This window comes from Panthera pardus, unplaced genomic scaffold (genome assembly GCF_024362965.1).
Source record: "Panthera pardus isolate Hobbes unplaced genomic scaffold, ASM2436296v1 HiC_scaffold_2, whole genome shotgun sequence".
In the NCBI taxonomy this organism is placed as follows: domain Eukaryota; kingdom Metazoa; phylum Chordata; class Mammalia; order Carnivora; family Felidae; genus Panthera; species Panthera pardus.
The window spans coordinates 54,181,333-54,208,830 of record NW_026526765.1 but is presented as its reverse complement, the minus strand read 5'-3'; the positions used below and the strand labels follow the sequence as shown (position 1 = coordinate 54,208,830).

The 27,498-nt window shown below is 38.5% G+C and overlaps 1 long non-coding RNA gene across 1 annotated transcript; it reads right to left on the bottom strand.

Annotated features, from left to right (window-relative positions):
- LOC109267451 (uncharacterized) lies at positions 1–27,498 on the bottom strand. The gene is made up of 2 exons (XR_002080105.2): positions 27,080–27,498; positions 1–1,400 (listed from the first exon to the last, which is right to left on the bottom strand). It is a non-coding gene; the product is annotated as an uncharacterized LOC109267451 (long non-coding RNA).

Below are 27,498 nucleotides of genomic sequence, written 5' to 3'. Positions count from 1 at the left end.
TTAGTTCTGAAACATCCAATGTATTTCTTTGAAGACCAGTCACCTAAACTAAATCTTACCATACAGTTGGATGATTCATATTATTTAGGTCCCCAGGTAGATTACCTGTGAGCTTAGAGCATGCTGGCATATTTGTCCTATGTTTCAGATTAAAAAACAAAATTGAAAAAACTAATATAAACCAGCACTGGAAAAATTAGTTCAAATAATATAATACTTTTAAACCTTGCCTTTTATATTAGCATGGATTTTAGAGGCAAATAGGACAGGGAGAGGGAATTGTATTTTCCTTTAAAGCACTTAAGGTGGGATAATACAAATACTCTATCCCACAAAAAAATTTTTTGCTAAATTCCCTCCCTGTGAAGCACAGAACTCTATCTGGTATTTGGAAGATGCTACTCTATGAGGAAGTGATCTCCTAAATACTGAGCTCTTAGAGCCCCATGAATTTACAGGTAGGATTGAGGGGAGAGAAATGACAAGATAAGAAGGATTCCAACTGTAGGAGAAAGAAGGGCATTAGATGAAGCCAACACATTCAGTATGATTTATGCAATACCCAAGTACTAATTCAAGCCAACAGCATACTTCCAGGCTATATGCAACTACCAAATTACCATAAATTAAGCTCAAGCAAAAATAAGGCCATAAAATGGACATTTTACAGTGGCTATTGACTACAATGTTCAGTTTGCATTAAATCTTCTGAAATATCGTTACTTTGTCAACTGAATTAGTAATTGGTATCTTCTTGGGAGGGAAATATATAATACTTCAAACTCCGTATATATTACTCACCACAATTAAAGTCACTCGCTGTAAGAAGCTGCTATCTATATGCATCAGACTAATTATTTTGTGCTTTTTTACTAAGATAATGGGACACTGATGCCAGTGGGCAAATCCTGATCATACATTATACCACACTTCCTAGCAATTTTTATGGAAAACTACAGGTGGAGACAGATTATAATGGGAACATCTAATTGAAATTCATCTCCATTTTGCTTCAGATGGAAGGCATGCTGCTTGAGCCCTGAAACATATTCAATTTCATTCAAATTGGATGCAGATTTTTCCAGCAAAACTAAATTCAAAAGACATATATTTCAAAGGGTCCTAGAAGAAAGACAGGAGTACCATAAACGTTGACCACTTGGGTTTGTTAAGCTGCTGCTTTCCAAGGTAGGAATAGAAAACTGAACTTCTAGTAAAGGCTGTTATCTTTGTGATACCATATTGCACTGGCAGTTAGTAACTCCGAGGCTTCACAAAGACCATAAAGGAAAACTGTCCAATCCTTTAATAAATCCTCTAATACTCCACAGTCAGGTCTCTTCATTCATGTGCAGATCCCCACTGTCTCCTTCTTCCATGTCCACCTTTGGCACTGGCTCCTAGGACAGAAGATGGAGATTTTCCAATGAACTATTGAGTAGGAAGGTATCTCCTTCCTGGGCCAAGAAAAGTTTTAAACACAAACACACTCATAATCATGCACACACATGCAAAGTGCATGCACATTCTTCCACACACTCACACACATGCATACATACATGAACATGCACATTCATACATAACATATATGTATGTTTATATTTGCATGTACATGTGCACATGTGTGTGTGTGTGATACGCATATTCCCCTCCTTCACAATAAACCAAAACATTCTTCATTGGCAATAAGGCTGATAAAATGCTTAGCAAAGTATCAGATAAGTACTCAATACAATATTATTTAAAATGAAAATTTTCTGAGTTATTTTTGCTAAACGCTAGATAATATATTTCTTAAGAATAATTGATTTACTCCTAAATCCACTCATTTACTTAACCCATATTTGATGAACACCATCTATGTGCCATTTACTAAAGCAGGTGCCAGAGATAGACCAGGGACCTCAAAGGTCTTTAAGTTAGCCTTTAAGAAGCTTTAATTTGCGTGCAGAAGAAACAAACAGGTAAATATGTCAGGTGCTGATATGTAATATAAGGAAAAAGAACACAATGCGGTGAAAGGAGAGTAATGGTGGCTGCTATATATACAGTATTCAGAGAAGGCTTCTCTCAGAGGGTCATATTTCAAGAGACCTGAATGAAATAAGAGAGTAAAAAACTGGAGGAAGAGGATTCTAGGCAGAAGGAATGGCCTATACAAAGGCAGAAGTATGCTGTAGGTAGATATAATGAGAGGAGAGCAAAAGGAGATGAGGTCAGAGAGAGAGTTAAGAAAAGATAGGGTTCCACCTTAGAAGCTATGGTAATGACTTTGTGAGGTGGGTGCCACTGGAGGGCTATAAATAGAAGAGCTACACGATCTGATCTTTAACAGGCCTTTCTCTGTTTGCTCTATAGAAAAAAAAAGATGGAAGGGAGAAGGGAGAGACACAGGCAATGCATTTAGGAGGTCACTAGTCGAATCCAGGGGAGAGATGATGGTGACTTGAACTAGCACCCTGCATTGCACATGGTGAGAAGTGACCAGATTCTGTATATATTTTGAAAGTAGAGACTTCTGGAGTTGTTTTGTAGACAATCTGGAGTAGATTTATATAGGTATGTGAAGAAAAAAAAAAGGGATTCAAAGTTTACTCCAAAGCTTTCTTCCTGAGCAACTGGAAGAACTGGAAGAACTAAATTGTATGTCAAGTGCCCAGGACACATTAGGTACTAAAAGATGCTGGCAATCAGTATGCATATTATTCCCTTGGTGTGAGACCAGAACTGTCCTCTTTACCAGACACAGGAGACCTAATGAATAGCTGTAGTGGAAGACTTTGTCTTTGAGCTGTTAGTTTGTATCAAGAAGGGAGACTCTACATGCCAAACACTTCTTCACTGGGGGGGAAGGAGCTGGAGTCTTAAAACAGAAGCTGTAGATAAATCTCCAGGGATTCCATGGACAGTTCCCATAAAGTTTGGTTTTTTTTTTTACTGCTATATTAAGATGTGCTCAAATCTTCACAGGCAACACACTATAATCAAAATTAATCCAATCCTTCTGATATGGCGTTATACTCACAAATAAGCATTTATGCAAGCTTCGAATACAGTGAAATAAATTTCTGACATAAAACCAAAAAAAAAAAAAAAGAGCAATACAACTAAATTCAATCTTTTAGGAAGTATAGAAAGGTGGTTTCTTTAAGGAGACATATTCAGCATGAAGATCGTATTGGTTACAAATATAAACAGCTTCCTATAAAGTACAAATAAATTCACAGAATATGGAACGATAGAGCCACAATAACTTAATAAGAGAGAATAGAGCATCCCAAAAATATATTGCTAAATGTAAAGTTGCCAACCAGGTACACAACTTCCAAAACATTCTCTAAAATGTGTGATATTACAAAATATTCTCCTTACAGCCCTTTCCAGAGAAAGAATATTAACTGGCTAAACCATGGGCAGGGCACAGGAAGATAATTCTAAAGATGTCAGCCCTGTTCCTTAAGAGTTTCCAGTCTCTATGATGAAATCGTTGAGAAGGCAATTTCATACCCCCCCCAAAAAAAAGTGTGTCTGTAAACAAAAACACATCCACATATTTGCCATTCCCATATTGATACAAATGTGTAACTAGAAAATATCATCTATACCAACATGTGCTAGATATTCTTTATCTGCTCCTTCAGTTCCACTCTCCAGCCTTCTCCATCTTGTCTGGTGTCTCAGAAGTCTGGCTTTTATAGACTGCATCGCCCGGACTCCTGGCCCTATGGATCTGGCCAATGAAAAGCACCAGAAAGAGATCAAAGGGCCAAAGGAGAGAGAAGTTTTCCTCCCTGCCAGAGGATGGGGTGACAATGGCTGTCCATGGTGCCTGTCCAGGGGTCTTCTCTTACACCTATAAGTCCCACCAAGTTCTGGTAACTACTTCCTCCCCTTGCACCTATTTCCTACTACTGCTAGGATGGCTCATCATCCCTTAACAGTTCCCCCTAAACTTGCTCATACCTTTGTAAATAAGCGGTTATTAAAGTGTCTTTAATAATCTCTCAAAGAGACTTTCCATTTCCTGCCACCCAACTGATACAGTGATCTCCAAACTTAATTCATAATCATTTGTAGAGCTTTTTAGAAACACAGATTCCCAGAGCCTATCCAAGACCTAATGAATCAGAATCTCTATGCTTGGAGCTAAAGAACAAATAGCTTCAATAAACAACATAGGTGATTCCAACGCAGCCAATCTGGCAACCATCCCCACACCAGCATTTGGGAACCAGCCACCCTCTCTGAAGACCTTCCCATGTCAAACTGAGGCATCTGAAAACAAACATGGTGCTTCCAGAATCCAACCTCAGCCACCCTTCCCTCTGACACCAGAGCAACCAGTACATAGAAAAAGTGGGTTCTCCACGGGGACATCGAAAGCCAAGGAAAACAAGTGTATGGTCTGACATGATAGGAGATACTCCTGAGCACATAAAATAAATGCTCAACTACCCCCTTCACATTTTATTAGATTCTCAATTGAAAATCACTTTTCAACCATTTTACAGGAAATGAAATGCATTTTTACCTCCATCTGGTGCCAAAATTAACAAAGTAGAAAATGCCAAGTAGTTTAGACCTGCCCAGCTTTAGTTCAGAATGGGCACTGGAGCACCCAGTGCCCTCCAGCCTTGGGGAAATGAGGCCTGTTTATTCCTGAACACCATGAACCTCTGGTAGGACCAGCAGATAAAGAGAATCAAGAGCCCAACCTGCTCCAGTCTCATGAGATCTACTCTCCATTCTGAAGCCAAAGGCATCAGGAGATGGGCTAAGCTGACCATCTGTTCTTCTCTCTGATAATATGTAATTAAGTAATTTATTTATTCAGCACTTGAACCCCCTCCTCTCACCTCCCATTAGTCAGGGATGATTATGCCAGACCCAGCTGTAGGTAACATATTGCACACTCAGACAAGCTCTGTGCTACAAAGCACTCTGCTAGCCTCCTGGCTATTGCCACCTCTCAGACCTGACCACAGGAGTAACTGCGCGAGGCTTGCTGCTCTGCTGGCTTTGCTTTCTTCCCCAACACTTAGGAGCCACTTTCCTGCTGTGCATTAAACCATTTACTGTGCATATTTAATTCATTTGTTCAAAGATGAATTTACCCACATCCTCTGATCACTTCCACCAAGCCAGCTAGGCATCACCAATGGATTTCTCCCATCTGGTAAATTTTATCTAAAATATAAACAAACAAATGTACACAGAGCCTGACATACAACTATAGAGTGCTGGGATTGATTCCATAAGCCTCCAGCAAAACATACCACTGAAACTATGATTACATATAGCATATGTAATGTTTTGCATATTACATGTGATGCTTTGCATAGTACATCTGTTTTTGTAGCCTGACCAACAAATATTTCCCTTTTGCTGATAGTGCCTTTTTAATATTTTATGGGAGACCATCATTCTTTACTCAATGTCCCTGGAGTTTATTGAGGCTGGCTCAATTCAAGGTTGGCCTAGCCCAATGAATGCAAATTCTAGAAATATTTTTTTAAATTTTGTTTATCTTTATTTATTTTTAAGAGCGAGAGAGACAGAGCGTGAGCAGGGGAGGGGCAGAGAGAGAGGGAGACACAGAATTGGAAGCAGGCTCCAAGCTATGAGCTGTCAGCACAGAGCCCAACATGGGGTTCAAACTCACGGAACATGAGATTATAACCTGAGCCAAAGTCGGATGCTTAACCAACTGAGCCACCCAGGTGCCCCTGGAAATATTTGTTTTAAATGAAGCTTTTTCCACTGATGTCTAAGAAGATAGCAGTTGCTTGGGTCATTGGTGATCATCTTGTCATCTTAGCATTAGCTCGCTAAATAAATTCATACAGAACTAAGAGATGGAGAGACCAACTCCTGAGCAACCAAGTCACCATTTCAGTACCTGGATCCAGCTGAAGCTATATGTATTCCAGGGTTTTTCTGGTATATAAACCAATAAATTCCTATCACTGCTTTAGTCACTTAGTTATTTTTTTTTTTTAATTTGAGAGAGAGAGAGAGAGCGCGCGCGCAGGAAAGAGGGGCAGGGAGGAAGAGACAGAGAATCCCAAGCAGGCTCCACATTCAGTGCAGAGCCCAATGTGGGGCTTGATCCTACAACCCTGGGATCAAGACCAGAGCCAAAATCAAGAGTCAGATGCTCAACCAACTGAGCCACCCAGGCACCTCACTCAGTTAGTTTTGAACATTTGCAAACATAAAATTTTGATTGATATACTTTCCTCATTTTAAATGTTACAGGTCACTAGGAAGCCTCAATAACTGTTCAGGCATGGATTGGGTAAATTGACCTCAATATAGCACATTCTTTTTTTATACACATTGTACAAGGAGACCATAAACAAATATAAAACCAGATCACAAAAAGAACTTAAAAACAATGACTCCAAAAGCATGGATTCTTGAGAATTGGAAGGGGTTAAAAGTTATTATAGTACAGTCTAACGGCCAATGATATTAGTTCCCTAACACTGATATTACTCAAGGGGAGACTGGAGGACATTTGCACAGGATGTAGTAGAGAGTGTTCTCAGAGCAAAGAAGATAGTTTGGCGTCCACAAAGATTGTTGTGGTAAGCTGAATAATAGACCCCCAAAGATATTCATGTCCTAATCTCTGGAATCTGTGAATATTGTCTTATATGGCAAAAAAAGAACTTTGCAGATATGATTAAATTAAGGACCTTGAAACAATGAGATTGTCCTGGATTATCCAGGTGGACCCTAAATACAATCACAAGTATCCTTCCAAGAGGGAGACAGAGGGAGATTTGACTACACACAGAAGAGAAGGCAATGTGACCATGGAAGCGGAGAAAAGCATGATGTGGCCACAAGCCAGCAAATGCTAGCAGCCACCAAAAGCTGAAAGAGGCAAGGAACTGATTCTCTCCTAGAGCCTCCAAAGACAATGCAGCCCTGCAGATAGCTTGATTTTGGCCCACTATAACTGATGTCAGACTTCTGGCCTCTGGAAATATGAAATAATAAATTTCTATTGTTTTCAACTACCAAGTTTGTGGTAACTTGTTACAGCAGCCGTGGGAAACTAATAAAGCATTCACAACTCCAGTGTCCTGTGATTTCTTTTTATTTTAGACACCCCTTTATATCATTGGCAGATGATAATGATATTGATAAACATTTCTTTAGGGCTTACTCTGTGCCATGCACCATCATAACAACTTTATATGTATTACCCCATTTAAATTTCTCAGTGACCTTATGACACAGTTACCATTATGATGGCATTTTGCAGATAGGCAAAGAGAAACTCATGGAGGTTAAATAGCTTGCCATGGCAACAAAGCTAATAAATTATAAAGCCAGAATTTGAATTCAAATAATCTGATTTCAGAGTCTGAGATCTTAACTATTATAGATAAGATAATGCTTACTTATGTTTTATCCCTCTCAATGATGAAGAAAGGAGAAAGTCATCACCCATCTGGAAGGTGGGCTATCTTTTCTTGCACAGATGCTTCAATTCAGCATGAAGTTTCCCTCATATCAAGCCCAAATTTATCTCCTTCTAAATGGGAACCCTCTTGCACTATTGGTGGGAATGCAAACTGGTCCAGCCGCTCTGGAAAACAGTGTGGAGGTTCCTCCAAAAATTAAAAATACATCTACCCTATGACCCAGCAATAGAACTACTATGAATTTATCCAAAAGATATAGAAGTGCTGATTCATAGGGGCACATGTACTCCAACGTTTAGAGCAGCACTTTCAACAATAGCCAAATTATGGAAAGAGCCTAAATGTCCATCAACTGATGAATGGATAAAGAAGATGTTGTTTGTATATACAATGGAATACTACTTGGCAATGAGAAAGAATGAAATCATGCCATTTGCAGCAACGTGGATGCAACTGGAAATTATTATGCTAAGTGAAATGAGTTACCAGAGAAAGACAGATATCATATGTTTTCACTCATATGTGGAACTTGAGAAACTTAACAGAAGTCCATGCGGGAAGAGAAGGGAGAAAAAATAGTTACAGAGAGGGAGGGAAGCAAACCATAAGAGACTCAGAGAACAAATACAGAGAATAAACTGAGGGTTGATTGGGGGGTGGGGGTGGGAGAGGGGGAAATGGGTTATGGGCATTGAGGAGGGGACTTGCTGGAGTGAGCACTGGTTGTTGTATGTAAGCAATAAACCACAGCAATATATCCCCAAAACCAAGAGCACACTGTACACACTATATGTTAGCCAATTTGACAATAAATTACGTTAAAAAAATTTATCTCGTTCTATAACTTCTGCCTATTATAAAGCCCTCTGGAGATACAAAGAATAAATCTAATTGGTGTTCCACAACACAACTCATCATACCCCTTCAAATTTTCCCTTCTCCAAGCTAAATCTCCCTGTGTTTTAAATTCATCCTTGGGGCGCCTGGGTGGCTCAGTTGGTTGAGTGACCAACTTCAGCTCAGGTCATGATCTCACGGTTTGGGAGTTCAAGCCCCGTCAGGCTCTGTGCTGACAGCTCTGAGCCTGGAGCCTGCTTCAGATTCTGTGTCTCCCTCTCTCACTCTGCCCCTCCCCCACTCATGCTCTGTCTCTCTCTGTCTCAGAAATAAATAAACATTAAAAATAAAATAAAATAAAATAAAATAAAACAAAATAAAATAAAATAAAATAATAAACTCATCCTCAAATGACATAGTATCCCAATGTTTCACTATGCTAACTGTCCCTGTCATGACATATCACAAGTCTATTAATATTCTGTAAAGTGCAGTATCCAGAACACAATGTCATGTTCTAGTTAGGTCTTGCCAGCACAAAATATAAACTATTACCTCTACTGTCCTGGTCATAAATTCCATTAGGCTACTTTAAAAATATAGTCTTTAACATGAAAAGGCACTCAATAGTACTAAGCACAGAAATACAAATCAAAATCACAATGAAATATCATTTCACACCTGTTAGAATGGCTATCCTCAAAACAAGACAGAACAAGTGTTGGCAAGTTTGTGGAAATAAGGGAACCTCTGAACACTGATGGTGGAAATGTAAATTGGCACAGCCACTGTAGAAAACAGTGTGAAGATTCCTCAAACAAATTGAAAATGTAGCTACCACATGATCCAGTAATGTCACTTCTGAGTATTTATCCAAAAGAATGGAAGAGATATCTGCCCTCCTATGTTCAATGTAGCATTATTCACAATAGGCAAGATATGGAAACAACCTAAGTGTCTGTCAATGGATGAATGGATAAAGAAGATGTGGTATATATACTATGGAGTTTTATTCACCCATGAGAAAGAAGGAAACCCCACCTTTTGCAACAATACAGACAGACCTTATTATCCTAAGTGTAATAACCCACACAGAAAAAAGGTAAATGTTATATACTACTTATATGTGGAATCTAAAAGAGGCAAACTTACAGAAACAGAAACTATAATGGTGGTTACCAGAGGCTAGGTCATAGGGGCAATGGGGAGATATTGGTCAAAGAGAACAAACTTCCAGTTATAAGATGAATAAGTTCTGGGGATCTAATGTCCAGCATGGTGATTACAATTAATAATGCTGTATTATATACTTGAAAGTTGCCAAGGGAGTAGCTCTTACATGTTCTCACCACAAAAAGACATGGTAATGATGTGATATAATGGGTGTGTTAGCTAACACTATAGTGGCTGGTGATTATTTTGCCATTTATAAATGTGTTAAGTCAGCATGTTATATACCTTAAATTTATACAATGTTACATATCAATTATATCTCAACGAAGCTGGGGAAAATACATTCTTTGACTTAGCAGTGATATAATGGACACATACTTTCAGAGTGAGGATAACATTCATGGGGTATACATGAAGTAATTCAACAAGAAAAGTTAATTTTAGGACTTCAGGCAACAATATCAGATCAGCTAACATGATATCTTCTGCTATAAAACATATAGCTATTCTGGTTAAAATATCACAAATATCCTTTTAAATACATGTCTGAACCCAAATAAAAGTACAGGAAATACCCAGAGGTAAAAAATGAAGATAAAACTCAGTGAGATAGTATCATGTTATCCTGGTTTGGTGATTGGGGAAGGGATGGGTCTGGTCTCAGCCTAGGGGCTTTGATTTTAATAGCTGACCACATACTACATAAGACCTGGAACCTATGAGAAGCAGAAAGCTGGAAATGAGACCCTCGTCCTTAATCCAGGAACTTTAGAGGACTGCATTTTCAGTGAAATGGTGTTCTCACTGGAAAAGAAATGTAATGAGGAGGTTGGTGCAATTCTACATTTCAGGCATGAGGAGGGGAGGAACCCCCCTAAAAATTTTTAACCAGAATCCCATGAGTTTGGGTTTTATTTTACACTCTCCTTGCAGAGTCCTGTATTCCTAAGGCATGACATTAACGTAAAAAGACATCCTGGAGCACCCAGCAGGAGAAAATGAGAAACTTATTTAGATGAAGAAAAACTCAGCCTAAATCACACAGAAATCCCATAGATAAAGCTCCCACTGAGGATGCACATGCAAAACAAAATTATAGAGCTGAAGAGGAAAAATCTAGTATTCATGTTAAGTCAGCAGATAAACAGAAGGACTAGACTTCCAAGAACTTCAGATAACAGATTTTTTTTCAAAAAAATATGCTTAAAATGATTAAAAGGCAGTGTATTGAAAGCATGCATTTAGTTCTGGCTTTTCCCAAAGCCCTACTAAAATGATAGTAAACCTTTTTCCTCCATAAGGCATAAACTCATACATGTAGAAAGAAAAAAAATGAGAACAAAAACAGAAAAAAAAATTTAGAGGATAAAAAGCTTATGGACTAGTGATAATTAACTAGGAGACAAGAAAAAGCTAGCAATATAAAGTAGAAATAAGAAAAGCCAAGAAAAACCCAATTTACTTCACAGATGACACCTACATAGTCGATAAGTCCCACCCATATGACCAGAATGTTCATAGCTCCACTGGACACATAAACAGATAACCTAAGGATGAGCCATCTGAGAAAGAGGATGTAGAAGTTAGACTAGACCTGAATTCCAACTCTGCAATTCTTACTGTGTAACTTTAGGCAAGTTATTTGCCTTCTTTATAGTTCAGCTTCTTCATGTGTAAAATTGAGGAATTGATAATACTCACCTCTAATATTTAATGTGAGAATGAAATAAGTTAACATGTATTGAGTAAGTTAATATGTATAATGCACTAGAAGAGTGATGACCACATAGTAGGTATTCAATAAATGTCTGCTACTACAGTTGCCATTGTTGTCTGAAGAGAGTTGTAACATAGAAGAGAAGACAAAATGAAGAAGCTAAAGCAAATTGGAAGAAATAGAGATAATGTAGGGGAAAATTTTTTAACTTATGTGAATATCCTCAGAGAGATAAAATATCCTGGCCATTGTGTACAAGAAACAAGAGCAGACATTCATTTAAAAATAATAATAATAATAGAGAATAAGTATGGCCAAAAGAAAGAATTGAAAATAGACTTCAAGGAATCTCTGAAAGCTCTTCTGTAATGGTGGGAAAAGGATATCTGAAAATTTTCTCACCCATAAAAGCAATGGAACACTGGCAAAAACTGACAAACTTATTCTGAACTCAGAAATTAACCAATGATATGAAACAATTCAAGGATTCTTTATTCAATGAAAACATCTGAGTCTCAATAAGGACAATGAGGTTTGTGGTATTCTAACTTAGCCTATTCCCATCACCCTCTACCTAATTCTGCAATAGCTCTGAAAATAAGAGTCTAACAAAAACAGGAGCAGTGGAAACAAGCAGCCTTAGAGAGTTCAAATGGTATACTCAGAAACCTAATTAACACTAAGCAAAACAGCAATGGAGAAACAGAGAAACAAAAAGACAAAAGACATAAAGATATAAATACCAAACTTGCACATATAAATCTTACCTTACCAGTGATCGCATTAAATGTAAATGGTGTAAACACTCCAATCAAAAGTCAGAGATTGACAGATCAAGAGATACAAGAAATATAATTTAGAGCCAAAGACACAAATAGGTGGAAAGTAAAAGGACAGTAAAAGATATACAATGCAAAGAGTAACCAAAAGAAGTTAGAGTGATGAGAAGGAGTTAAGATGGCAAAGGAGTAGGAAGACTCTAAGCTTGTCTCATCCCTCAAAACATCCCAAAACACATCCCTCAAACATCCTTAAAACAGCTAGATAGTTATCATTCTAAACACCCAAGAAAGCAACTGGATGTTGGAGAGAACAAAAATTGCAAGTCTACAAGCAGAAAAGCAACTTCCTCTGGGAAGGTAGGAGGTGCAAAGAGCTGACTCGGGAGCGATATAGCTATGGGTAAGGCAGTGAGGAGGGAGTCTGCTCACAGAAGCTACTGCAAAGTATTATAAGCAGCAGAGCACAAAATCTGAATTTCTAGAAGTCCTCTACCATGGAGGACATGCCTGGCCTAAAGGTGGCAAAGCAGGCATAATCCCAGGAGTGACAACATGGTCTGAGGACTCCTGCATCACAAGAAGGAAGGGTGGTGACAATGTGCTGCACTTTTCCCAGGCATAGCAGCAGAGATTCAGGTGGAGGGCAGCAAGCTGGATGCTGGCTTTCTGCTCTGTTTTGCCATAAACTCTGAACCACTGCATGGTCATGTGACTGCTTTCCTCACAGGAGCCGGCAAATGACAAAACACAGCAAGATCCTCCCCCAGAGCAACAGTGCAGGTCTGCAGTATGGAGGTTCCTCAAAAAACTAAAAATACACCTACCTACTATCCAGCAACTGCATTACTAGGTATTTACCCAAAGGTTACAAAAATACAGATCTGAAAGGGTACATGCACGCTGATGTTACAGCAGCATTATCAACAATAGCCAAACTATGGAGACAGCTCAAATGTCCATCGACTGATGAATGTATAAAGAAAATGTGGCATGCATATATATATGCACACACACACACACACACACACACACACACACACACACACACATATATACATATAATGTAATATTACTCAGGCATCAAAAAGAATGAAATCTTTCCATTTGCAATGACACTAATAGAGCTAAGAGTATATTACGCTAAGTGAAATAAGTCAGTTAGAGAAAGACAAATACCATATGATTTCACTCATATATAGAATTTAAAAAACAAAACAGATGAACATACGGGAAGGTGTAAAAGATGAGAGAGGGAAATAAACCACAAGACATTTTTAACAATCAAGAATAAACTGAGGGTTAATGGAGGGAGGTGAATGGGAGACGGACTAGATGGGTGACAGGTCCTAAATTGGCATTTGTTGTGATGAGCACTGGATGTTGTATGTAAGTGATGAATTACTGAATTCTACTCCTGAAACCAATATTGCACAGTATGTTAACTAAAATTTAAATAGAAATTTAAATTAAAAAAAATTAGAGTGATACTCATATCAAGCAAAATAAACCTTAAGATAAAATTGTCACTAAACACAAAGACAATTTATAATGATAAAAAAGTCGATCCATCAGGAAGACATGATTATAAATATATTCAACTAATAAAACCCCAAAATAAATGTAGTCAAAACTGACATAATTGAAGTAAGAAATACACAATTCAACAAAGATAGTTGGAGGATTCAAAACCCCACCTTCAGCAATGGATAGAATAACTAGACAAAATACCAACAAGAAAACAGAAGAAATGAATAACACTATTAACCAGCTAGACCACGCCGAGATCTATAGAACTTTCCACCCAACAAGAGAAAAATATAATTATTTAAGGGCTCATGGAACATTCCCCAGGATATACCATATGCTAGACCATAAAACAGCTTTCAGTACATGTATAAGGATTTATATCTTACAAAACGTGTTCTCCAACCACAATGAAATGAAATTAAAAATCAATAACAGAAGGACATTAGAGAAATTGACTAATATGTGGAAATCACACAATACAGTTCTAAATGACCAATGGGTCAAGAGAAATCACAAGGAAAATTAGAAAAATACATTAAAATGAATGAAAACAAAATACAACATACCAAAATGTATGGGATGTAGCTGAAGTAATACAAGAAAGGAAATTTATAACTATAAAAATCTATATTAAAACAGAAGAAAGACTTTAAGTCAGCAACCTAACTTTCCACTTCAAGAAACTAGAAAAAAAAAAAAAAGAGAGAGAGAGAGAGAGAGAGAGCAAACTAAACCCAATGAAAACATAAGAGGAGACAAAGGAGGAAAGAGTAAATCATAACAGAAAGATATAGAAACTGAAAATAAGAAAATAAGGAAGAAAAGATAATAACATTAGAGGTATATAGTCCAGGAGGTCCAACATCATTAAATGAATAAGAAAATAAAAGAAATGGAGATAAGTGAACCATCCAAATGAGAACTATTATTATTATTATTCAAGAAAGTTCCCATAATGGAAGGATATAAGCTTCCAAATTTAAAAAGGTATATTAAGTTACCAGAAAAATGGATGAAAATAAATGTACATCAAAACACATCAATGTGAAAATTTCAGAACATTAGGAAAAATACATCAGAGCATACTAAATGGCTTGATTGTGAACAGTGCCTATAAAGCCATAATAACATATACATTGCATATTGGAATACCAATCTAACAAATTTCAACTAAATTTATTGGAAAAATATGATTTCATTTTGTGGTAGGGATCAAGCAGGAAATAGAGCTAAATCTTCCTTGAGCTTTCTTATTTGAAACTGCATAGATAACACTTAAAATTTTTAAATCAACAAATAGCAATAAAAGCATGTTATTTAGAAGCATGATGTTAAATTCCAAAATAAGTTAAAACAACTAAAGTGGTTTCTCTGGAAGAGCAAAACAAGAAGAGCAGAAGAGAGGGAAGCAGGACTAAAGTAAAAGAACACAGCACCATTTTAAAAGAGCAGGAAGATTTGAGGGGCGCCTGGGTGGCTCAGTCATTGAGCGTCCGACTTCAGCTCAGGTCATGATCTCACAGGTTGTGAGTTTGAGCCCTGCATTGGGCTCTGTGCTGACCATGCAAAGCCTGGAACCCACTTCGAGTTCTGTGTCTCCCTCTCTCTCTGCCCCTCCCCTGTTCATGCTCTATCTCTCTCTCTCTTAAAAACAAATAAACATTAAAGAAATGAAAAAATGAAAAAAAATAAAGAGCAGGAAAACTTGAAATATACAGGGACAAGAAATATCCTTGCAATAGGAAAGTAGACATATTTACAATGAAAGGTGGGGCATGATCATTAAAGAACATATTGACAAATGTGAGCCTTAGCAGCTTCCAGAAGGCATTCTATTTTTCTACATAGAAATCATGGAGTCTCATCAAATCTCTCTCTCTAAAGGAGTGCCCAATGGGGACATTTAGAGGCCAACATTGACAGTGAGGGGACTTCACCTCCCTGCAGCATGTCCTGAAAGAGCTGCTAGGAATAAACATTGTTAAAGCATAAAAATTCAACTAAACTCTGTGCAGATGCAAACTGCAAGAGATGTAACAGAAAGGTAGAATTTTTCTGTGATTATCCTATCAACACTATGTCAAAAGAGAGACTCAAATACTCTGGGCCAGTGACAAAGATAAAACAGGCTGGTGACCTGGATCAGGAAAACAATAGATAGAAAACTCCAAGAGGAAGAACAAGAGATCACTCTAGCTGCTTCTAACAAAGGGATTCATCTACATACTCATAATGGGCAACTAGTAATTAACACCAAAGCTACATATGGTTACATATGCATGTCATTTGTAATTTCTTGTGGGAGAGTGCATATATTTACATAAAATACTTAGAAAATTGTGTATAGTTTAGTATGCAGCATCAGTTCACAACTCAATAAATGCTTTTATTATTTTCATGAAGTTCTAGATCGGAACTTCATATCAACTACAGTAAGTAAAATAGTAACCATCATCATTCACACTCTGGGCTCCACACTGAGTAGTAGATAGGTAACTACTTCTTAACAAGTATTATCTGTGAACATTTTACCTACCAACAAAAGAGTAAACTATTAATGACAGCTCTCTAAATTTTTCTTGACAGGCAATACTTTACATCATTTGGGATCACAATACATACTTGGGGAAAAGGAGTTGCAACACTTTAAAACTACTCTTCAAGGGGTGCCAGGTGGCTCAATAAGTTAAGTGTCCGACTTTGGCTCAAGTCATGATCTCAAGGTTCAGGAGTTTGAGCCCTGCCTCCGGCTCTGTGCTGACAACTTGGAGCCTGGAGCCAGCTTCAGATTCTGTGTCTCCCTCTCTCTCTGCCTCTCCCCCACTCACCCCCCATCTCTCTTCTATCTCTCTATCTCCCTCTCTCTCTCAAAAATAAATAAGCATTAAAAAATTTTTAAAAACTACTCTTTAATACAACAGCTAGAAACTTTTCTTTTGTGGCCTAAATCTGGCCCACAGACCTATATTAACTTTTACAAGTATTATTATTAAATTAGGTGTCAAAATATAAAACTTGGAAGATTTTGCAAAATCCAGATTTATGGATTCATGTTTCTAAAAATGTTTAATAGTTGGTTAGAGCTAAGTAGAGACTGCCCACTTCTTTACCCCAACCCCTCCCCCCTGACCAGCATCCTACCCTGTCTACCTGGCCCCATGGGCATCTAACATTGGGGATCTTGGCTCTAATTGCAGGCGCAGCCCATCCTAATGGCCTAATGAAGCTTTAGGCCAATGGACCTGGTTTAGAACCATGGGTCTAGCTGACTCTACTGATGGTAGGTAATTTACTTACTATTTTAAGCCTCAGTTTGTCCATTTTTAGCAAAGTAGGAATAATTTTGTCTTTCTCATAGGACTATTGTGAGGATTAACAGGAAAAGTGCAAGTATTTCAAATGCTTGGCATATATATTCAATAAATGATTCCTTTCCTTGTAACTGAACTTTTAACCAATTCAAACACATTCAGCATCTTCAGTCTTTTGGCACACTTCTGAGTGAACTTTACATGCAAGTGATTACACAAGGAGTGATTGAAGATAAAAAGATGTGCATAACCCTTGCCTTTAAGAAACATGTAAACTAGCAGAGAAGGTAAAACCTAAGAGCCAAACAAGGTAGAACCTGATACCACAGCACACCTATTTAGAAAGGTCAAATTCCAAAACCAAACCAAATGCTGATAAGGATGTGGATGAATAGGAACACTCATTCATTGCTGGTGCAAATGTAAAGTGGTACAGCCAGTTTGGAAGATAGTTTGGTGGTTTTTTACAAAACTAAACATATTTTTACCATACAGTCCAGCAATCGCTCACCTTGGTATTTATCCAAAGGACTTGAAACTTTCGTCCACACAACACCTGCGCATGAAGTTTATAGAAGCTTTACTCATAATTGCCAAAACTTGCAAGCAACCAAGATGTTCCTCACTGGGTAAAAGGATAAAATGTGGTATACTGAGACAATGGAATATTATGCAGTGGCAAAACAAAATGAACTATCAAGCCATGAAAATACATAGAGGAACTTTAAATGCATATTACTAAGTGAAAGAAACCAATCTGAAAATGCTACATATGCTATGATTCTAACTATATAACATTCTGGAAAAAGCTATACTATAATACATGTAAAAAGATCAGCAGTTGCCAGGTTTAAGGTGGGCAGGGAGGGGTGAATAGGTAGAGCACAGATTTTTAGGGCAGTGAAAATACTCTGTATGATACTATAATGAACATGTCTCTATACATTTATCGAAACCCATAGAGTGACACAAGAGTGAACTATGGGCTTTGGGTAGCTATGATCTGTCAATGTAGGTTCATCAATTAATGGCAAGGCTATGCAGGTTTGGGGGCAGAGAGTATATGGGAAAACTCTTTATCTTCCCCTCTATTTTACAATGAACCTTAAACTGCTCTAAAAAAGTAAATAAAAAAAAAACATAATAAGGTGACAAGCAGGAGGGAAAATAAAAGGATAGAACATGATGAATGCAGAAGTAAAAACAAAATGCAATAGCTATACTGAAGTCACAGGTGATTAGGCAAGTGTTACTGCATTTTGTACAAACATTGGAGGTACTTTTCTATGTGTTACCACCTTCCTCACTTCCATCTATACCAGTACGGTGCAGGGGAGGGGGGAATAATCAAGGCTTCACTTAAAGAACTGAAAAACCACCTGTCTTGACAGATTCACTTGCTATATACCCAGCCATGTTCTCTACAAAAAGAAACAGCAGCTATTGCTGCTGTTTTAAGATAGGATGTCATACCTAGCTGTGGAATAACATTTGGAAGACTCTACTTTAGATCTGAGTATACATGGGGGGAGGGAGAAGGAGGCCAATTTTTAAGAACAATCTTAACTTGTCTGATGGGACTCACACTTCATCTCAAACACAAATGTGCTATTAAGTGAATCTAAAATAACTGATACAAATCTCTCCGCTGAGCCAGTGGGAAATTCCAACCTTTATAAGTTGGGAAGTGCTAAAACAGCAACCTTTTAGAAAAGAGTATCTATCTTTTTGAACTGTTTCTGGGGAATTGCATATAAAGCATTCTGAAAACAAAAATACTTCCCCATTTTTCCAAGATCTGTTTTGCCAGCTTGATACGAGGTTGCCCAGGACAGATATTGTCATGGCTCAAAGTGTTTGCAGAATTATATTCACAGTTTAAATGTTTTCCAATATGGTGTTTGAACATCAAAACCAGGAAAAAAAAAAAAAAACCCTAAGGAGATGGGAGGGGAAGATAAAAAGAAAAAAAGAATTTCTTAATTCTTTAGTTCCTATAAGACGTCTAAAGGAATTTATTTTCTCTACCAACATTCTTGTCACTTAATAATTTGATAGAACTTTCTGAAAAATGTCTTTAGGAGATTTACATTTAGAAGAACTAGGCACAACATTTTGACTAACTACACTAAGCCATAAAGTGACATATTCTGATTGATTTTATATGGAAAAGAAAAACCATATGCTAAATGTTTCTGTCTTCTTACGGATGGGAAGTGTAATTATTGGTCAGGTCCCAGGAGTTTCAGAAATGGTTAAACACCCAAACTTCATCTTCTAGTTAAATCTGAGTCATTCTTCTAATGATTAATTCAGCTTTGTAAAACGATACTCCTGTGGCAACTAACTTGGAATAAGAAGTCAATGACAAAATCTTAACTTACTTTACTGGGTTTATATTGTGGCACAATTGTCAAAAGATAACTAGATTTTTTAAAAGTAAGGAGTAATTAATACATAGGAAGTCCAAGGAAGACTACAAAGAGGAATTAAGAATATTTGGAGCACATCCCTAATATGTGGAGCTGTTATGGACTGAATGTTCATGTCCTTCAAAATTCACATGTTGAACCCCCAATCCCAATGTAATGGTATGTGAAGATGGGAGGTAATCAGCGTTGGATGAGGTCATGAGGGTGGGGCCCTTATGATAGGATTATAGGGAGAGATAGGGAAAGGAAAGCTAGGCTTCTCTCTCTGCCCCCACATTCTTACACAGAAGAAAGGCCATGCGAGGACACAGTGAGAAGTCAGTCATCTGTAAGCCAGAGAGTCCTCACCAGAATCATGCCAAACACGTTGGCACCCTGATCTTAGATTCCCACCCAGCCTATGGTATTGTGTTATGGCCAGCTGACTAATAAAGTCTGTATCCCAGAACAAAGTATCATGCTCTAACATCCCTTAGAGACATCTTTTGGGATCTGCTGCCTGGCGCATATCCCTACTGCTGACAACTGACTCCTCCACCCACAGGGTATTGATGGGACTCCTCTCCTGTCCATAACTGACTGGCTTATGAGTAGAGACCTAGTGACCATGCTGTTGTGAGCCATACTGGAGCTCGAGGCAAAAGGAAAAATCAGCAATAGTGATCCTGTCTATATTTATAATTTTGTATTTTGTTCATCATGCAGTTTTTTGTATTAATTTGTATTTTTTTAAACATTGCATTGAGGGGTGCCTGGGTGGCTCAGTCAGTTGAGCATCTGACTCTTGATTTTGGCTCAGGTCATGATCCCAGGGTGGTGGGATAAGGCCACATGTCAGGCTCCATGCTGAGCATGGAGCTTGCTTGGGATTCTCTCTCTTTCTCTCTCTCTCTCTCTCTCTCTCTCTCTGCCCCCTCCCTCCTCTCACGTGTTCTCTCTCTAAAAAACAAAAATAAATAAAAAACAAAAACATTACATTGAAATATTATTTATCTGTATTATTGATATTTTTGGGCATCACCTTAAATTTTACACCCAAGACCTTACTGCCTCATCTTAGTTTCATCTCTGCCGACAAAGCTAGGTGTCCCATGAATTTGGGAAATGGTCTAATAAAGACTGGTCAAGGGATCTTAAATGTAGCCTCAACACTACATTTTGTCTGCAGACTGTGGCTATGTTTAGTTTTGCCATTAATATTGTTTAATTTGAATGCTTTTAAGCAAGAAATGCATTCTGCATATTGCCACTGTCCCATCACTCACTATTAACTGAAATGTGGCCCAGCTCCTGAAGGCCTTTGGGCCTGACTCTGGCCTAGTGAGTGGGAATGAATGGTCACTGAGAATGAGAATGTGCAGTCTGGGACCCTGTGATGCCACCATATTCTGCACAAGTGGAAAGAGGCAGGAAAATGTCCAATGGCATAGAGAAAAACGAAGCAAGAGCAAAAGAGAGACCTCTAAGAGAGATTAGAGTGTAAGCTTGACTGTGTTGACTTTTAACGTCCTGTTCCTATCACCCACCAGCAGCTCTAATTCTACCTCTAGTCTGAACCAAACACTCACGTGCCTTCTGAGTAACCCATTTCTCCCCCCCTCCTTCCTGGGCCACCAGCTCCTGATACATGGAAACTAACAATCCTAACCAAGTATCTTAATGAAGAGAAACCACTGTCCTTTTATTTTTTAATTTTGTTTACATTTATTTATTTTTGAGAGAGAGAGAGAGAGAGACAGAGTACAAGTGGGGGAGGGGCAGAGAGAGAAGGAGACACAGAATCTGAAGCAGGGTCCAGGCTCTGAGCTGTCAGCACACAGCCCGACGTGGGACTCGAACTCACAAACCATGAGATCATGACCTGAGCGGAAGTCAGATGCTTAACCGACTGAGCTACCCAGGCACCCCAAACCACTGTCCTTTCTTCCCTACTATTTACTGTGAAATGAGTAAATAAGCAATTCACCAAGTAAATTCTGACCTGCGCAGAGTCCCTAACCTGTAAAAACAGCAGCCATTTGAAAGGAGGAATGATCCTGCACTCTACAGTCTTTGTTGGGTGGTTCATAACCCTGTTGCGCAGAGAATATAGTTAACACTGAAAAACTGGCAAGCTCAGAAAAGCTGGATGAAGACAGCCTCCAGGAGCTATAAAGAACGCTGCCCAGGCTCATGCTGTGAATTACTGTTGGTATAATTATTCAGAATCAATTTTAATCAGGAAACAACACACTCATTTAAATAAAATGAAAATAAAAGCACCAGGAAGAAAACCAAAGTTTGATTCCAAGGAAAACTGAAGACTTCAGCCTCTGCAAAGAAAATCTAATTCTGCCAAAATTTAGTACATTTTACATTTAATTTTGCTCTGATTTATGACTGAATCTCCTGGGTACCAACAGTATATAAAAAACCATTAACTCTGTGGAGGCAATTGTTAGTTTTTATAATAAAAAATGCATACTGCTTATACCATTATTGCTTAGGAAATTAGGGAACAGAGCTCCTAATACCCTGTGTGTGGAATACTGTAGCAAACCACTTAACTTGCAATAATAGAGTATTGACTGGGTACAGTGATCTGTGAGATACAGTCACAGTCAGATTAAGCTACCATCACACTGTGCTCGATAGAGCTTCTCTGATAATACATTTATTCCAATTTAGCCAAAGAATTCCCAACAAATTAGCTTTGAAAAAGCCTAAAAGCCTCTTCCTATAAACTATTTATCATTTTCCCTCTTTCACTTTGTTTTCAAATATGTAATTAAAAGACTGACTTCTTTTCTCCTACCTACCTACAAAATCTTTCAGACTCTGTATTACTGAGCCCTCGACTTAAACGATGTCTGAATTAAGGGGGTTTGTTTCTAAGGCTAATTCCATGTTTACCAAATAAAATCACCATACAAAAAGCATGGGTTATCATTCACAGGTCTTGAAAGTATAACAGAATAAGTTTAAAGTTTTAAAAATGCCTTTCACGTGAACGACACTAGCCCAATAGTGTCAAAACATATAAGTGCACATGCTCTTTCTCAATATAAGCTATGAATGGTAACCCTCTCCCTCTTCTTCTCCATCTCTTTTCCCCTCTTCCCCTCTTTCCCTCTCCCTTCTTCCTTCTCCTTCTCACACACACACACACATCACACAAACAGTCACTCACTCACACACAGACTTTTCATTACTCCCTAGTTAATCGGCTGAAGCAATCTAGCATATTATACAGTGACAGGATATGGTAAGATATCTTCTGGTCCCTGTCACTACTCTTTAATGGACACTGGAACATTTCATCTGAAGCCTTTCCTTTGCATCCTAATGCTGAAATCTATTAGCATTGTGGACAGATTCTAAGCATCCATGCCAGATGAGTTTAGGTAACAATAAAAGAGGTATCTCCCCTGGAAAATGTATCCAAGTTACAGGTCACAGGAGGAAAAGCCTCAGTGGGTATGACTTGGTAAACAAAAAACTGGCATGTCCCCAAAACATTCCTCTTGCTTTATCATAATTGGCTTTATTCCTTTGACTTCAGGCATCATCTACCTCCAAAAATTATAAAAATGTGGGTCTTTGGAACATATTTGGGGAGGATTCTTCATGGGTCTCTTACCTTCATGCAAGTTTTCAGAACAGAGGCACTGACAGTTTTTTCCCTAGACCATCTTGTCAAGGATGTTTGAATAGCAAATAGCCTTGGAAGATAGAGTCAGTTTTCCTCTGAAACAGAGGACAGATTTGTTTTCTGACCACTTTAAGAAAGATAACGTCTCCCTCCAAGGCAAAGGTTGGTCAGGTTTGCCAATAGCCCTTTTTTAAAAATTGGGGTTTCCTAAGCATGACATTCCTCAACTGTGACATAAGCCCAATGCATGCATAATATTCCCCTAGGGCCTCCTCTGCATCATCCTATGGGACATGGGGTCTAGGGGAACCAATGAGATTGTGGAGCTCTGCCTGCTCAGCTATAAATGATAAAGTCTTTTGTCTCCACCCAGGAGTCTCATATCTTCAGCCAGTATCTATGAAACTGTCATGGGCTGACTTGTTAGTTTGCAAGTAGGGTAAAATTTCAGACCATCGCAGTTCTGGACACTCACCAGACTTTATGAATTAACATGTAACTTGAGTATGACCAACTCTTCCCTCACAAAAATAACAAATTACTTGACTCCTGAATTTTAATGGTTCTCAGGTGTGCTTAAAATATTCCCCAGTCATGGGGTGCCTGGGTGGCTCAGTGGGTTAAACGTCCTACTTTGGCTCAGGTCATGATCGCATGGTTTGTGAGTTGGAGGTCCGCCTCAGGCCCTGTGCTGACAGCTCAGAGCCTGGATCCTGCTTCAGATTCTGTGTGTCTCTCTCTCTGTGCCCTTCCACCCCTCTCATCCCCACTCTCTCTTAAAAATAAACATAAAAAAAATTTTAAATACATTCCCCAGTCCCTGTTACTGCCAATGGAATGCCTCACATGTACTCATGAACCAACATGTCAACTGTAGCCCTTACACAAAATTGTCATGTTCTCCCTCTCTGTGCCAACTGCCTCCATAGGTGTTCTGGGCTTCTTGTCAGCAACTGCTGACCACACCCACCCTGTGAGTGGCAGTATCCACGGAAGAGCAGAGAATTTTCCAAGATGTCAATTCCAAAGATGCCAAAACAGTGCTTAGAGACTTCCCTCTCTTCTATTCTGTGCCATACTCTGACATGTAGGCCTGAAATACCACTGCTTGGGCAGAGAATCCCTGAAGCCTCTTATAAGAAAAAAAAAAAAAATGGGGCTCAGTCGGTTCAGAGTCCAAGTCTTGATTTTGGCTCAGATCATGATCGCACAGTTCATGAGTTTGAGCTCCCTATTGGGCTCTACTGACAATACAGAGTCTGCTTGGGATTCTCTCTCTCTCCCTCTCTCTCTGCCCCTTCCCTGCTCGTGATCTCTCTCTCTCTCAACATAAATAAACAAACATTTAAAGAAATTATAGCAACTTTTGACCAGGGACCCATTAATAAGTGAACTCAAACCCATTTCATTGTATGAAGCAGAAAGACAAAACAAGACCCTCATCATTTTTGCCTCTCCTCCTTCATGTAAGCTTTATTGTAACAAAACTCCTTCCTTCAATCAAACTAATAATCCAATTTTCTTATATCAAAAGGTAAAGATAAATTCTAGGCAAGTATCTAAACCCTCCATTCATCCTATTAAAAGTTTTATTACAAACCCTTTTAGTTTATAAAATTATCTGCCAACCAAGGAACAGAGAATTACACCAAAGAAAATGAGGCTGCCTGGCTGGCTCAACCAGTAAAACGTGAGACTCTTGATCTGAGGGTTGTGAGTTTAAGCCCCATGTTGGGTGTAGGGCCTACTTAAAAAAAAAAGAAAAAAAATTAAGAAAAGGAGAACAGAACACATGTTGGATAATATTGTAGAAGAAAACAGAAAGGGGGAAAAAAAGGCAAAAAGAAATGGTCCAGACTTTATAGGTACATGGAAAGTGTGCACCTAGGCATTGAACAAGTTCCTCGCAGAAAGGACAACAATGTCAAGGTTATCTTCATCTTGAGCACCCCTATACAGGGCAACAGTTTTTTGCATATGTACCCCAAGCTTTGAAACTGTAATGTTTTTATCTAGATGGTGATGTTCATTTGTATATTCAAATATGCTACCTTGTGATTATGAGAAGCGATATATGTGAAACATAGGTGGAATAGAGTAATTGTACAATATGAAGCTAACTCAAGACTAAGTTTTTATCTCTCATTTTCTGTCTCCATCCTCCAGAAAAGAAGAAAACGTAGACTTGCAAGGAATAAGAATACTATCTGGATTAGAACACCTCCCAAATTTCACATTCAGTCCTGCCATTCAAACAAGGATTTGGAAGCATTTTTCCTAAACCAATAATTGAGTGGTGTCTTCCAATTTCCAATTTCTCCCAGAACTTAACTTTTCTTTTCTTTTTTTTTTTTTTAATTTTTATTTGTTTATTTTGAAAGAGAGAGAAGAAAACAAGAGCAGGGGAGGAGCAGAGAGAGGAGACAGAGAATCCAAAGCAGGCTCTGCGCTGGCAGTACAAAGTCTGATGTAGGGCTCAAACTCATGAACCGTGAGATCATGACCTGAGCCAAAGTCAGATGCTCAACCAACTGAGCTACCCAGAACTTGACTCTTCTTAAGCCATTCTACCACCTTTATCCCCTTTGCTCTTTGAAATAAGAATAAGAGAAACTGGATGAATTGTATATAGTCACAAGGAGATCATGGGGGGGTTAAACGTATGAAATGAACTGTAAAAAAATAAATTAATAAATATTGTTTCAAGTCATGGGGTTTTCTGAGAAAAATCCACAAATAAAAAAATACCATCTAGAAAGTTGACAGTTTTACAAATTGGTCCATAAAACAGTAATGCTCCATTTTTTTTACTAGCCTAAAAATTGTTTAGTTTTGACAGAAATGACCCAAGTAGCAAGGACTTTATTTCTATAAGGAAAGTGACAAATACGGAAAATATAGCCAGGACCAATTTTTGCCAAAAAATCAGAGGAACTAAGTTACTTCCAGATGAGGATGAAATGACATCTAACACAACCTAAGAGTGATTTTCTTGACAGAGATTCTCAAGAAGGCTGTACCATCACCCACACTTCTAGATCTTTCTGCTACTCTGACCCATTTCTGTAACCCCAAGTTTGAGCCTATATTGATCACTGAAACAATGCTCAGGCTACACATTCAAATAAGAAAATTTTCATCTGAATCTTCATCATGAAAGAGGAGTTTTGAGAAAAATCTCTTATCCTTAAGAAACAGATTCTCCCAAGGCTGAGCCTTTTTTCTGGGAGTAAGTTAAACTATTATAGAAATACTCAGGGCGTGCCTAGGTGGTTTAGTCGGTAAAGCGTCAGACTTCAGCTCAGGTTGTGATCTCGTGGTTCATGAGTTCTAGCCCCGCATCGGGCTCTGTGCTGACAGCTCAGAGCCTGGAGCCTGCTTCAGATTCTGGCTCCCTCTCTCTCTGCCCTTCCCCTACTCATTCTCATTCTCTCTCTCTCTCTCTCTCTCTCTCTCTCTCTCTCTCCCTGTCAAAAATAAATAAAAACATTAAAAAAATTTTTTTAAAAAGAAATACTTGGTGCTCTGCTGGATCATGTATGATGAGGTCAACAGCACAGGTTTGGTGGAAGCCAGTCTCATGTTCAAAGCCCAGCTCTGCCATGCCTAAGTGACCTTAGGAAAGTTATTAAGATAGTCCTCAAACCTAGTTTTGGTATCTCTAAAAATATGAATAATAATACTACCAAACATGTTGTCCATGAAATAAAACTGTAATGATCAATCATAATATATGAACTAGAATGGCAGAATTGTCAAAGGTCTCAAACAACTTTAAGCAAGAAACACATGGAATAACATGCTTTGAGATGAGATACACAAATCCTTGCAGAAAGACAAAGAGGCATTAAAGAAGTAAACAGTTATTCACAACTTCTTCTGGAGCTGTTTTGCTTCTCCAATCTCTAGAGGCTGTTGAAGCTTCAACTCCTATAAACAATAAACAAGAGCTGACAGGTAATGAAAACAGGCTCAAAACAGCAGCTGTGGGTCACGTAATCAGCACCGTCTGAGAAGCCCTAAAACCTCGTCCTGGCTCCCTGCTGATTGGCCATGCTTGGGGCACCCACTTAACCTCTCTGAGACCCTGAATCCTCAGTTGTAAAATGAGAGATTGAACAGCATAGGTTCTAGAAGGTCCATTGGAGCTAATGAAAAGCATTCTCAATTTCTACAACTCTACTAAATCAAACACACAGATGATCCAAAAAAGATTGCAAGTCAGATTACCTTTACCCCAGAGAAATCGAGCTTGCATTACAGGGAGCTCATGCCTTGTTTGGCAATGAGCACACAGATCCACTGGGCTGGGCATCCAGGTGACCCTCATTTCTGTATAAACACTTCTGCTGGCGCCAAGAGCTGCATCCAGCCTGGAACCAGAAAGGAAGAGATTAAACTGAAGGCACAAACACCTGCCTCAATACCTGTAGGGAGCTCTAACCATCTTGACAGGCCAGTTGTGGTAATTGTCCTGTCTTATCCAATAAACCAGCTATTCCAGCACTGAAGGGTTGATGACTCCTGTCAGTTGACCATAATTCCAATCACTTCCATTGCACATATATGCTTTATTTGCATCACACCTGTACCAACACAGACCAGGAGAGACCAATTAAACTATGATTAGTATATATGCCACCTAAATC